The sequence below is a fragment of the Hordeum vulgare genome, chromosome 5H (genome assembly GCF_904849725.1).
Source record: "Hordeum vulgare subsp. vulgare chromosome 5H, MorexV3_pseudomolecules_assembly, whole genome shotgun sequence".
NCBI classification, from domain to species: domain Eukaryota; kingdom Viridiplantae; phylum Streptophyta; class Magnoliopsida; order Poales; family Poaceae; genus Hordeum; species Hordeum vulgare.
The window spans coordinates 488,199,385-488,210,028 of record NC_058522.1 but is presented as its reverse complement, the minus strand read 5'-3'; positions in this window follow the sequence as shown (position 1 = coordinate 488,210,028).

The following is a 10,644-nucleotide window of genomic DNA, read 5'->3' as shown; positions in this document are numbered from 1 at the left end:
TGGATCCATTACTTGAGCACTTTATGCCTAGCTTAATGGCTTTAAGGAAAGCGCTGCCTGGGAGACAACCCGGAAGTTTTAGAGAGTCATTTAGTTCTGTTGAGTGCTTTTATTTAGTTTAAAAACAAAAAAATATAGAGGGGAACTTAAAACTTTTTCAAAAAGAGAAGCGATTGAAAGGTGATGCATTGCGGAAGTGAGGGTCGACCTTGAACACTTGTGTTCATGCTCATGGAAACAATGTAGAATTTTTCATGGAAGTTTATCGCAAAAATAATTATCCCCTTGTACAATTCCATTGTATTAAAAAATAATGTGCCAAGTAAAGCCTTTATGATTAGTTTGGGTGATAGTTGTTTGATCATGCTGAAAAAGACAGAAACTTTGTGCTCACGAAATTATTTTTAGTTCCTATCCAGAAAGAGATTTTGAGTTGATTCTTTTTTCTGATGATTGATATACAAATTTACCTAATGTTCATAATTTTTCAGAATGTTTGGATAATCATAAGTATGGTATAAGTTCAGATTACTACAGACTGTTCTGTTTTTGACAGATTCTGTTTTCTATGCATTGTTCTCTTATTTTGATGAATCTATGGGTAGTATCGGGGGGTATGAACCATGGTGAAGTTGGATTACAGTATATATAATGCTAATATGGATTTGGAATGAGTTCACAACATTACTTCAAGTGGTGATTTACTTTATTATACTAACGGATCTCACAAAGGTTTTGTTGAGTTTTGTGTGATTGAAGTTTTCAAGTTTTGGGTGAGACCATGATGGATGAAGGAATAAGGAGAGGCAAGAGCCTAAGCTTGGGGATTACCAAGGCACCCCCAAGGTAATATTCAAGGAAGATTCAAGCGTCTAAGCTTGGGGATGCCCCGGAAGGCATCCCCTCTTTCATCTACAATCTATCGGTAATTTTACTCAGAGCTATATTTTTATTCGTCACATGATATGTGCAAATGCTTGGAGCGTCTTTTGTGTTTATTTTCCCTTTTTCTTTTATGCACCATGCTGGTACGAGATAGTCCTTGTTTGATTTATAGAATGCTCTTTGCACTTCACTTATATCTTTTAAGTATGGCTTTATAGAATGCTTCATGTGCTTCACTTATATCATTTGAAGTTTGGATTGCTTGTTTCCCTACACATAGAAAACCGCCATTTGTAGAATGCTCTTTTGCCTCACTTATATTTGTTAGAGCGGGGCATATCTTTTGTAGAAATAATTAAACTCTCATGCTTCACTTATACCTATTTAGAGAGTTAACACGAGTTGGTCATTCACATGGTTAGTCATAAAATCCTACATAAAACTTGTAGATCACTGAATATGATATGTTTGATTCCTTGCAATAGTTTTGCGACATGAAGATGTGATATTAGAGTCATGCTAGTGAGTAATTGTGTACTCATAGAAATACTTGTGTTAAGGTTTGTGATTCCCGTAGCATGCACGTATGGTGAACCGTTATGTAATGAAGTCGGAGCATGATTTATTTATTGATTGTCATCCTTTGTGTGAAAGTCGGGATCGCGCAATGGTTAGCCCCTACCAACCCTTCCCCTAGGAGCATGCGTGTGGTACCTTGTTTCGATGACTAATAGACTTTTTCAATAAGTATGTGAGTTCTTTATGACTAATGATGAGTCCATGGATTATACGCACTCTCACCCTTCCATCATTGCTAGCCTCTCTAGTACCGCGCAACTTTCGCCGGTGCATTACACCCACCATCTACCCTTCCTCAAAACAGCCATCATACCTACCTATTATGGCATTTCCATAGCCATTCCGAGATATATTTCCATGCAACTTCCATCGTTCCGTTTATTATGACACGCACCATCATTGTCATATTGCTTTGCATGATCGTAAGATAGCTAGCATGATGTTTTCATGGCTTGTCCGTTTTTTATCTCATTGCTACGCTAGATCATTGCACATCCCGGTACACTGCCGGAGGCATTCATATAGAGTCATATTTTGCTCTAAATATCGAGTTGTAAGTAAATAAAAGTGTGATTATCATCATTATTAGAGCATTGTCCCATGTGAGGAAGTAATAAAAGAGGCCAAAGAGCCCACAAAAAAATGAAAATGAAAAAAAAGGAAGAAAAAAAGAGGCCAAAGAGCCCAAACAAAAAAAAGAGAGAAAAAGAGAGAAGGGACAATGCTACTATCCTTTACCACACTCATGCTTCAAAGTAGCACCATGACCTTCATGACAAAGAGTCTCCTATGTTGTCACTTTCATATACTAGTGGGAAATTTTCATTATAGAACTTGGCTTGTATATTCCAATGATGGGCATCCTCAATTGCCCTAGGTCTTCGTGAGCAAGCGAGTTGGATGCACACCCACTTAGTTTCTTTTTGAGCTTTCATAAAATTATAGCTCTTGTGCATCTTTTGCATGGCAATCCCTACTCACTCACATTGATATCTATTGATGGGCATCTCCATAGCCAATTGATACGCCTAGTTGATGTGAGACTATCTCCTCTTTTTTGTCTTCTCCACAACCACCATATTCTATTCCACCTATAGGGCTATGTCCATGGTTCACGCTCATGTATTGCGTGAAAGTTGAAAAACTTTGAGAACATTAAAGTATGAAACAATTGCTTGGCTAAAACCGGGGTTGTGCATGATTTAAATACATTGTGTGGGGAAGATGGAGCATAGCCAGACTATATGATTTTGTAGGGATAACTTTCTTTGGCCATGATATTTTGAGAAGGCATGATTGCTTTGTTAGTATGCTTGAAATATTATTGTATTTATGTCAAATTATAGACTATTGCTTCGAATCACTCGTGTTTCAGTATTCATGCCATGCTTAGATTATATGATCAAGATTATGCTAGGTAGCATTCCACATCAAAAATTATATTTTTTATCATTTACCTACTAGAGGACGAGCAGGAATTAAGCTTGGGGATGCTGATACGTCTCTGTCGTATCTATAATTTTTGATTGTTTCATGCCAATATTCTACAACTTTCATATACTTTGGGCAACTTTTTATACTATTTTGGGGACTAACATATTGATCCAGTGCCCAGTGCCAGTTCCTGTTTGTTGCATGTTTTTTGTTTCGCAGATTATCCATACCAAATGAAGTCCAAACGCAATAAAAAACCTACGGGATTTTTTTTGGAATATTTAAGATTTTGGGAAGAAGAATCAACGCGAAACGATGCCCGAGGGGGTTACAAGCCCCCTAGCCGCGGCTTGGGGGTGGAGTCGCGCCTGGCAGGCTTGTGACCAATCTCTAAGGCGGTTGGGGCCCTTTTTTCGCCGCAAGAAAGATAATATCCGGAAGAAAATCTTGTTAAAATTTCAGCCCAATAGGAGTTACGGATCTCCGGGAATTTAAGAAACGGTGAAAGGCAGAATCTGGGAGCACAGAAACAGAAGGACACACAGAGAGAGATCCAATCTCGGAGGGGCTCTCGCCCCTCTGGCGCCATGGAGACCATGGACCAGAGGGGAAACCCTTATCCCATCTAGGAGGAGGTCAAGGAAGAAGAAGAAGAAGGGGGGCTCTCTCCCCCTCTCTCCCGGCGGCGCCGGAACGCCGCCCGGAAAATCATCGTGTGACGGCGATCTACACCAACACCTCTGTCATCTTCACCAACACCTCCATCACCTCCCCCCATCTATATTCAGCGGTCCACTCTCCCGCAACCCGTTGTACCCTCTACTTGAACATGGTGCTTTATGCTTCATATTATTATCCAATGATGTGTTGCCATCCTATGATGTCTGAGTAGATTTTCGTTGTCCTATCGATGATTGATAAATTGCTATGATTGGTTTAATTTTCTCGTGGTTATGTTGCTGTCCTTTGGTGCCCATCATATGAGCGCGCGCGTGGATCACACCATAGGGTTAGTACTATGTTGATAGGACTATGTATTGGAGGGCAAGGGTGACAGAAGCTTCAACCTAGCATAGAAATTGATGCATATGGGATTGAAGGGGGACCAATATATCTTATTGCATGGTTGGGTTTTACCTTAATGAACGTTAGTAGTTGCGGATGCTTTCTAATAGTTCCAATCATAAGTGCATAGAATTCCAAGTAAGGGATGACATGCTAGCAGTGGCCTCTCTCACATAAAACTTGCTATCGGTCTAGTAACATAGTCAATTGCTTAGGGACAATTCCGCAACTCCTACCACCACTTTTCCACACTCATTAAACTAACGTAATTGTTTCTTTATTCTAACCAGCCCCTAGTTTTTATTTACGTGTTCTTTCTTTTCTCGCAAACCTATCCTATCACTCCTACAAAGTACTTCTAGTTTCATACTTGTTCTAGATAAATCGAACGTAAAGTGTGCGTAGAGTTGTATCGGTGGTCGAAAGAACTTAAGGGAATATTTGTCCTACCTTTAGCTCCTCGTTGGGTTCGACACTCTTACTTATCGAGAAAGGCTACAATTGATCCCCTATACTTGTGGGTTATCAGCACCCAATGTGAGAGGATTGTTCATATTGAATCTTGATAGTGATAATACACATATACATAACACTTAGACCAAAAGAGGCACCATGTTTTTATGGCACTGCCGCTTAGGTCATATTGGTATAAAGCGCATGAAGAAACTCCATACTGATGGACTTTTGGAGTCACTTGACTTTGATTCACTTGACACGTGCGAACCATGCCTCATGGACAAGATGACTAAGACTCCGTTCTCTGGAACAATGGAGCGTGCAAGTAACTTGTTGGAAATCATACATACCGATGTGTGTGGTCCGATGAGTGTGGAGGCACGCAGCGGATATCGCTATTTTCTCACCTTCACTGACGATTTGAGTAATATGGTTATGTCTACTTGATGAAGCACAAGTCTGACAAAAAAGTTCAAACAATTTCAGAGTGAAGTCGAAAATCATCGTAACAAGAAGATAAAGTTCCTACGGTCTGATCGTGGGGGTGAATATCTGAGTTTCAAGTTTGGTGCTCACTTAAGACAATGTGGAATTGTTTCACAGTTGACACCGCCTAGAGCACCACAGCGTAATGGTGTGTCCGAACGTCTTAATCGTACTTTATTAGAGATGATGTGATCTATGACGTCTCTTACCGATTTGCCGTTATCATTTTGGGGTTATGCATTAGAAAGAGTTGCATTCACTTTAAATAGGGCACCATGGAAATCCGTTGAGATAACACCATACGAACTGTGGTATGGCAAAAGACCAAAGTTGTTGTTTCTTAAAGTTTGGGGATGTGATGCTTATGTCAAAAAGCTTCAGCCTGAAAAGCTGAAACCCAAAGCGGAAAATTGTGTCTTCATAGGTTACCCAAAGGAGATAGTTGGGTATACCTTCTATCTCAAGTCCGAGGGCAAAGTGTTTGTTGCTAAAAAAGGAGCTTTTCTTGAGAAGGAGTTTCTCTCGAAAGAATTGAGTGGGAGGAAGATAGAACTTGATGAGGTTATCGAACCTCTAATTCCTCTTGATGGTGGCGCAGGGCAAGGGGAAACCCCTATTGCTGCGGCACCGGTTGCGGAACAAGTTGCTGATGATGATCATGAAACTTCGGATCAAGTTACTGCTGGACCTCGCAGGTCGACAAGATCATGTACTGCTCCCGAGTGGTACGGTAATCCTGTCTTGACAATTATGTTGTTGGACAACAATGAACCTGCGAATTATGAAGAAGCAATGGTGGGCCCGGAATCCAAAAAATGGCTGGAGGCCATGAAGTCCGAGATAGGATCCATGTACGAGAACAAAGTGTGGACTTTAGAAGTACTACCAGAAGGCCGCAAGGCTATTCAGAACAAATGGATCTATAAGAAGAAGACACACGCAGACGGTAATGTGACCGTTTATAAAGCTCGACTTGTGGGAAATGGTTTTTCACAAGTTCAAGGAATTGACTACGATGAGACTTTCTCACCGGTAGCGATGCTTAAGTCTGTCCGAATCATGTTAGCAATAGCTGCCTTTTACGATTATGAAATCTGGCAGATGGATGTCAAAACGGCGTTCCTTAACGATTTTCTTAAGGAAGAGTTGTATATGATGCAACCTGAAGGTTTTGTCGATCCTGAGAATGCTAACAAAGTGCACAAGCTCCAGCGATCCATTTATGGACTGGTGCAAGCATCTCGGAGTTGGAATAAGCGTTTTGATGAGGTGATCAAAGCATTTGGGTTTATACAAGTGGTTGGAGAATCTTGTATTTACAACAAAGTGCGTGGGAGCTCGGTGGCGTTTCTAATATTATATGTGGATGACATATTGCTGATTGGAAACAACATGGAGCTTTTTGAGAGCATAAAAGGTTATTTGAATAAAAGTTTCTATATGAAGGAGCTAGGGGAAGCTGCTTACATTCTAGGCATTAAGATCTATAGGGATAGATCGAAACGCCTGAGAGGACTTTCACAAAGCACATACCTTGATAAAGTTTTAAAGAAGTTCAAAATGGATCATCCCAAGAAAGGGTTCTTGCTAGTGTTACAAGGTATAAAATTGAGTAAGACTCAGTGCCTAGCAACTGCGGAAGATAGAAAGACAATGAGTTCCGTCCCCTACGCTTCAGCCGTAGGATCTATCATGTATGCAATGTTGTGCACTAGACCAGACGTCAGCTTGGCCATAAATATGGCAGGCAGGTTTCAGAGTAATCCAGGAGTGGATCACTGGACGGCGGTCAATAATATTCAGAAGTACCTGAAAAGGACTAAGGAAATGTTTCTCGTGTATGGAGGTGACAAGGAGCTCGTCGTAAAAGGTTACGTCGACGCAAGTTTTAACACCAATCCAGATGACTCTAATTCTCAAGCCGGATACGTATTTATTCTTAATGGGGGTGCGGTAAGCTGGTGCAGTTCCAAGCAGAGCGTCGTAGCAGATTCTACATGTGAAGCGGAGTACATGGCTGCCTCTGAGGCGGCAAAGGAGGGTGTCTGGATGAAGTAGTTCATGACAGATCTTGGAGTTGTGCCGAGCGCACTAGATCCATTAACTCTGTTATGTGACAACACTGGTGCCATTGCCTTAGCAAAGGAACCAAGGTTTCACAAGTAGACCAGACACATCAAACGACGCTTCAACCTCATCCGCTACTACGTCGAGTTAGAGGACGTGAATATTTGCAAAGTGCACACGGATCTGAATGTAGCAGACCCGCTGACTAAACCTCTTCCACGGGCAAAACATGATCAACACCAGAATTGTATGGGTGTTCGATTTATTACAATGTAAATCGCATGGCGATGTGAGGACTAGATTATTGACTCTAGTGCAAGTGGGAGACTATTGGAAATATGCCCTAGAGGCAATGATAAATAGTTATTATTATATTTCCTGTTTAAAGATAATCGTTTATTGTCCATGGTAGAATTGTATTGAATGAAAACATAGATACATATGTGGATAAATAGACACAACAATATCCCTAGCAAGCCTCTAGTTGGCTAGCGAGTTGATCAAGGATAGTCAAGGTTTTTGACTATGTGCAAAGTGTTGTTGCTTGATAACTGGATCACATCATTAGGAGAATCATGTGATGGACTAGACCCAAATTATGAACGTGGCATATTGATCGTGTCATTTTATTGCTATAGTTTTCTGCGTGTCAAGTATTTGTTCCTATGACCATGAGATCATATAACCCACTGGCACCGGAGGGATACCTTGTGTGTATCAAACTTCACAACGTAACTGGGTGACTATAAAGGTGCTCTACAGGTATCTCCGAAGGTGTCCGTTGGGTTAGTATGGATCGAGACTGGGATTTGTCACTCCGTGTGACGGAGAGGTATCTCGGGGCCCACTCGGTAATACAACATCACACACAAGCCTTGCAAGCAATGTGATTTAGTGTAAGTCACGGGATCTTGTATTACGGAACGAGAAAAGAGACTTGCCGGTAACGAGATTGAAATAGGTAAGCAGATACCGACGATCGAATCTCGGGCAAGTAACATACCAAAGTACAAAGGGAATGACATACGGGGTTGCTTGAATCCTTGACACTGAGGTTCAACCGATAAGTTATTCGGAGAGTATGTAGGATCCAATATGGACATCCAGGTCCCGCTATTGGATATTGACCAAGGAGTACCTCGGGGCATGTCTGCATAGTTCTCGAACCCGCACGGTCTGCACACTTTAGGTTCGGTGATGTTTTAGTATAGTTGAGTTATATATGTGGTTACCGAATGTTGGTAGGAGTCCTGGATGAGATCACGGACGTCACGAGGGTATCCGGAATGGTCCGGAGACAAAGATTGATATATAGGATGACCTCATTTGATTGCCGGAAGGTTTTCGGGCATTAAAGGGAATGTACCGGGAGTGACGAATGGGTTCCGGATGTTCACCGGGAGGGGGCCAACCCACCCGGGGAAGCCCATAGGCCCTAGGGGTGGCGCACCAACCCTTGGTGGGCTGGTGGGACAGCCCAATAAGGCCTATGCGCAAGGGATAAGAAAATCAAAGAGAAAAGAAAAAAAAGGTGGGAAGGAAGGGAAGGACTCCACCTTCCAATCCTAGTTGGACTAGGATTGGAGGTGGACTCATCCACCTCCTTGGCCGACGCACCCTTGGGGTATTGGACCCCAAGGCAAGCCTCCCCTCCCCTCCTCCTATATATAGTGGAGTTTTAGGGCTGATTTGAGACAACTTTTGCCATGGCAGGCCAACCACAAACACCACGGTTTTTCCTCTAGATCGTATTTCTGCGGAGCTCGGGCGGAGTCCTGCAGGAGTAGATCCTTCACCACCACCGGGGCGCCGTCACGCTGTCGGGGAACTCATCTAATTCTTCGTCTTGCTTGCTGGATCAATAAGGCCGAGATCATCGTCGAGCTGTACGTGTGCTGAACGCGGAGGTGTCGTCCGTTCGGCACTAGATCGGAGCGGATCGTGGGACGGTTTGTGGGACGGTTCGCGGGGCAGATCGAGGGACGTGAGGACATTCCACTACATCAACCGCGTTTCTTAACGCTTCCTGCTATGCGATCTACAAGGGTATGTAGATCCAAATCTCCTCTCATAGATGGACATCACCATGATAGGTTTTCGTGCGCGTAGGAAATTTTTTATTTCCCATGCGACATTTCCCAACAAAAGGACCATGGAATATGTCCTTAAAAAAGGCAAAAGGTGGAGGCAAGTGGAGGAACTCCATCCTTGGTCGACCACCTTATGTGGGGCCGCCCAAATGGTCCCCACCACCCCATGTCATCCAATTGACTTTTGGGATAAAGCCACAAAAGGTGCTTGCAAGAGCAACCATCATAAAATGGTTGTGCCGTAATAGTGTACCATTATTCACATCATTATACATACCACTATCAATGAAAATATTTCAGCGTCTGTTTAGTCCTAGAAAATTCCCGAAGGTCCAGAACATTTCTGGCACGCCCTACAATAATCCTGGACGCGTACAAAATATTTTACTTATGAAGTTTGTCTCTAAAACATTTCCCGTTTTCTCTATGAAACTCCTTTGTTGTCTTCGAAACTTTTCCGGCAACAATCTCTCAAACTCCATGTCTATTACTTAGCAGATAGATGACCCTTAACTGTGTGACCGTGTAGGTTCATTGAAGTATAGACATGACCGAAACTCTTTCTGATCAATGATCAATAGCGGAACCGTGGACATCCATATTGATACCTATACCCACACTAACGAATATTCGAGCGAACCTTTGATTACCGAATGTTGTTCTTGTTGCTTTGTGATATCGTACAAATATCCAAGGTGCAATTTAATGGCATTCCCATGAATCGACAACTTGTTCACTATGACAGTTTCCTCATTATTAGTTTTGTTCTCTTTCCGACACCCTCGTGATCAAACCACGTTGTGTCTGGCCAAACGACGATGCATACCATAACACCAAGAGAGCCCAAAGAATATCTCGTCATCGTCAGAGGAGAAAATCCCAACCTTGAGTTATCAAGTCCCTTGTCATACTTGTCTATGACCCGAAGGCCACCGTAATAGTCACCCTATTATGGATGTCGTTTAACTAACCAAAGTTCATGAAGCAAGCATGAAGAAACTCGATACTCTCTTGGTCTAAGGAATTATGCAAACGCTAACTTTCTCTATGTTATAAAATCATTAACTCGCGACGAATGTATCTCATAGCATAACATCAATTTGGGTTGATTCAACACAAGTGTTCTTTTAAAATTGTGACCTCAAAATTTCCGACATAGTTATACCCATGATCCGAAAAATGTGACCATCATGCAACACTTGAGCTAGTCTTAGATGAACAACTAGGAATACATTTTACCGTTTATTATACCATATGTGCATATGAGTTTCCCTCTCAGACTTTATGGATATACGAAGACTTTATGGATATACGAACTCAAGGGTCGTTGCAGTTATAACACTGAATATAAACTTAATCGCGAACTTGGAGATAAATACTAGCTATTATTGTTGCCTCTAGGGCATATCTCCCACGCACAACCTCAGGGCTTTGAGGGAACAACAATGTCCAGTAAAATCATAGAACATTGTCGCAACTGGTGTTTGGTGGGTAACGATCTTAAGCGATTAACACCATAGTAGTCTACAAGTAGATTAGGTCTTGGGGTTATGCGAGCGCCAACCATGTCGAACTTTGTTAA